This window comes from Gastrolobium bilobum, unplaced genomic scaffold, assembly GCF_033153095.1.
Source record: "Gastrolobium bilobum isolate Gb01-03AN ecotype WA unplaced genomic scaffold, APGP_CSIRO_Gbil_v1 utg50418, whole genome shotgun sequence".
NCBI lineage: Eukaryota > Viridiplantae > Streptophyta > Magnoliopsida > Fabales > Fabaceae > Gastrolobium > Gastrolobium bilobum.
The window spans coordinates 11,465-16,325 of record NW_026896675.1 but is presented as its reverse complement, the minus strand read 5'-3'; positions in this window follow the sequence as shown (position 1 = coordinate 16,325).

Below are 4,861 nucleotides of genomic sequence, written 5' to 3'. Positions count from 1 at the left end.
ACCGTTTCCATAATAGGCTTTAACCATTCTCGCGTATTTTCACTGATTATTCCTGGAGTATCTCTAACTTATACTTTCTTTAATACTTAACTCTTTTCGTTGTCCGTACTGTTTCAGCAACACCCCAACACCTCTATTATACCAGTCTTTCCCACTGATGTTACTAACCTTACCATTTCGTTATTTTCTTAGCTTTCCCCATGAACATATTTTATAGTTTCAATGGCACTTTGTGGTATCCTATAATGACGACTCACATTAATTTCTATACTTATATACTTTATTTCTCTTTGTCACGTGTCTTCACCTCTCTTAGGTACTCACAACTATATCTTTCTCTTTGTGATACAAATCTAACAATCATCACAAGAGTTTATATTTTCGATTAGACCTATAAGGTTTTTCGACCACAAACACTCTCATGAATTTTTCCATCTACAAAATCATATCCATAATTTACACTCATTGTTAAACTCTTTATTTACTTAACCATATCAACTTTATCAACTCAATCAGCTCAACTCCATAACTTAGCCCTCTCAAAGTCTGAACACAACACTCATCAATGATCACCACATCGGGGCATCATGCTTAATATTTTCACCCACTAACTACTTTTAACTTTTCATTCCATTCCGATGTTGCAATTTAACCATACGTTCCACTTATTTATCACTTTTTCATAACCATCATCATTTTATCATAGATGTCAAACTCTAAACACTATTACTTTACCGCTTTACTAACTTCCACCAAATACCTTGGGACGAATCATTTTTCCAAACCCATTTCATTATTAACTGATGGACCCCTAAAATGCCATGTCTCTCAAATGCAAGTCTCATCCTATAGGAATCTTTGAAACTTAATTATCAAGTCACATAAAACTAAACCAATCATTGCCACTACTTATACAATTTCCCACCGATTGGTATATCAATCTCTCAGAATATTCAAAGCTACCACAAACACTCGGCTATACCTCATTATTACTTAACCAAAACAACATCAACATTGTGCATTTTCCACACAGTTTACCATTTATAAGGACTAATAATTCACCGTTTTAACCTGAACTCTTGATCATCGCCAGCCTTCCTAGAAGGACACTTACTCCATCTGTCAATATTAAATCATACTATTATCTCTTTTATCATAAGGCGAGAATTCCAACAAACTTATTACCTCACTTGGAGCAGAAATTATTTCATCGAACTTACTTTACACCCACAATAGTGCTTCACTATCACACTTCTAAATTCTTACACACTATACCACACCTCTTATATCCAACTCTGACATATCATTGTTCATTTACAAATATCTGACCTCACATTTTGCGTTAATCACATGGAAGAACTCTCTCAATACAGTGGGTAACAACATTCTTAGGTTTTAACCGCTCGAGCTCTTGCTGTCCTCAGGGCCCCAGATGTAATGACCCACCGATTAGAGAATCCACCCATATGATCCATGCAGTAATGATAACCTACCACCTGTTGACCGTGTTCTATTAGTATTCCCAATGTTTCTTATTTGTGCACTTATGTAGATCAACACAACTATACTAGCAGTCTCATCACTGCGGGATACTTCCTCATCTCATATTACTCACATAACATAATAATAGTCTCCAGGAACATAATCCGCACGGAGATGGCTACACACTCCGGGCACATAGGCCGCACAGAGATGGTAATATCAAGTCTTATAACGTGCACCCAGTGCACAGAGGAGTTCATATTTATATCACATCTGTATATAACAGCAAACATGTACCTAGTACACAGGGGAGTTCATACTTATAACATATCCGTATATAACGGCAAAACTGGTACTCCGTACACTCCAGATCACACATGGACCCAATCCATTTGGTGTCTGTATCACCTCTGTATATAACAGCAAAATATCTTTGGTATATTCACATGGGGCTATCCCCATAACCATAGTAGTAGTGGTATAATATACACCTGTTACATATAAGTCAATCCATTTTACTCTCTTGTTTCATTCTTCTCACTGATAGTTTACCTTTTTACTTTGACTATCCACTTGGCATGGTCCATAACATAATCTCTATTCCATATTCCGCAATTTTTTTTAAGCTCAGCTTAATACGATGTAATGTTAACAAACCGGGTATACACGGGGTGTTACAATATCCTCCTGTGTCCCACTCACCAAACCTCCCAACATGACATATCCAAATGCCCCAGCTCTCAAGGCTCTCCTAGCCTGCAGCAAAGAAATGTACGGTGAGGAACTAGCTGTGAAATCACACGGAGACATCACCACACGCTTGGCATAACAGTCAATCAATGCACAGTTCATGGACAACCAATCCATGCCCAGAATAACCTTCAAGTTAGCCATTGGCAATCCTATCAGATCTATCGAGAACTCACGGCCCTCCCACTGAAACACGACATCTCGATGTACAGTGGTAGAATCACACTTTTCTCCGGTGGCGGTGGTCACCCGCAACAGTGGAGAAAGCAAAGACATGGGCAACTCAAGCCCCACAGCAATCGGGGTTGCAACAAAAGAATGCGTAGCCCCAGAGTCAAACAAGACATCAACAGATGATGCACAATAGTAACAGTACCTCTGACAAGGTTCGGAGCTCGATCTGACTGCTGACGATCCAGGGTATAATCACGCCCAGTGGACGGTGGCACTGCCTGTGCCGAAGTAGGTGGAAGGGGAACCATCTGGAGTGGCATTGCCTGCACTGCAGTAGCTCTCGCCGTCGACGACAGACAATCTCTAGAGTAGTGGCCCTCCTTGCCACACTGGAAACAAATCAACTGGCTGGTAGAACACAGCCTAAAATGAGTCTTCCCGCATCCCGAGCACTTGGGAGCAGGAGGTCTCGCTGCACTCCCCTGAGCAGAAGTCCTCTTGAACTGATTCGGCGCCTGCCGAGCTGCCAACTGCTTTCCCTTGCCCTTGTTCCCAAACTTCGTGTCTCTCCAAGAAGTGGAACTACCAGCTACCTTCGTCGCCTCAACAACCTTGGCCTTCTTGGCCTTACTCGAGTCGTAGAAATTCTCGATATCACGACACTGCTGAACCAGTGTCCCAAAGTCTCTCGAAACAGAACCATCAAGGTAACCAGCAATATCCTCACTAAGTCCTCTGCGGAACTTAGCAGCTAAGAATGTAGTAGTAGGCCTCGCCATCCAGAAATGTGCAAACTTCACCAACTGGTTGAACTTGGCCAGGTACTCGTCCACAAACAACGAGCCCTGAACCAACCGGTCAAACTCTCCATGCTTCCTCTCCTGAGCATCGTAAGGGAAATACTGACCCCGAAAGCAATCCTCGAAGAATGGCCACGTCATCCCATGACCCTGCATCTCGTAGACATGAGAAATGTTCGTCCACCACTCATGGGCATCGCCCTCTAGCATGTAGGTAGCGAACATCAACTTCTATGGATCAGTACACTGCATGACCTGCAAGATCTTGTCCAACGCCTGTAGCCAACGCGCCGCAGCAACAGGATCATAAGATCCATCAAAGGTAGGTGGCTTATGCTTAGGAAAAGCATTCAGCCAGCGATCGATCTCATCTCGATCCTCAACAAAAACAGGGACAGTCTGCATGGCCCCGTAAGGTGACTGCCATCGCCCATCTGACTCTGACTGTCGTCCTGCAAATTGGGTGGAGGCGGAGGCGGTGGAGGTGGTGGAGGAGGAAACTGGCCGATAGCAGGACCAGCCCTCAACTCCTCTAACATGACTCTCATCATCGTCATGTTCGCCAAACGGTTAGCCTCCAACATATCCTCAGTGGCCTTCCTGTTCACCTCTCTGACGGCGTCCAGCATGGCCTGGATTGCCATTCTCATGGCCTCCTGGTCGGCTTGTCGGGCCGCCTGCATACTAGCCAATGCAGCCAGGATCGGGTCGGGTTGACCCTCACCAGTCTCTCGAGTTCTCCTGGATCTTACCATGACTCTGCACAAGTTACACAAATTATGAGTTGATCAGGCCCACGCAATGTGATCACATATGCATCATCATAATAAAAACCAACGAAGCAAACACACAAGACAAACACAACCAAACATCCTAATCATTGCAATACATACAGGCTTTTCCCTTGAACCGTCGCTCTGATACCACTTGTAACGCCCTGGCCACTTCAAGAATCAACGACTATCCCCAATACTAACACGAGACTTTTCAGTGTACCTTTTCCTCACTCGCACATTTCTCGGGAAAACTTCCCAGGAGGTCACCCATCCCAGAATTACTCCAAGTCAAGCACGCTTAACTATAGAGTTCTTCCATTCCGGGCTACCGAAAAGCAGATGCATCTTGTTAGTATAGGTAGTACCAATTAATTCTTATAAGCTATCCCAAACTGTGTAGTCTCTCACCTGCACAGCCTTTGGAATCCCTCTCTTTCGGGTGTCGATTCGATTCATTCGTGCATGTAACCCCCCGCTGGAAGGCTGTCAGGAGCCGCTCCTTGCCCGTGCCTCTTTGCACCGGCGATCACTCCCCGCCCTCATTAGCGCTCGGGATGTTACATGCCCACTAGCTTCTGCCTGGTTTGTCCTCGAACACCACCGTACTGGAAGAGAGGCCCTGCTCTGATACCACTTGATGTAACACCCCGTGTATACCCGGTAATGTCATCATACTATCGTATTAAGCTGCGCTTAATTAAAAATGTGGATTAACTTTTTCTTTTCAATTATGACGTCATTATACTTAGCCAAGTTGATTACTTAATCAATTTCATAAAATACCGCCTGTACGTAAATTGCAATAAACATCTAACTGAAATACCTCCAATATATAGATAAAAAGGTGAGTATCTAAAGTCACGGATCTACACACGTAGT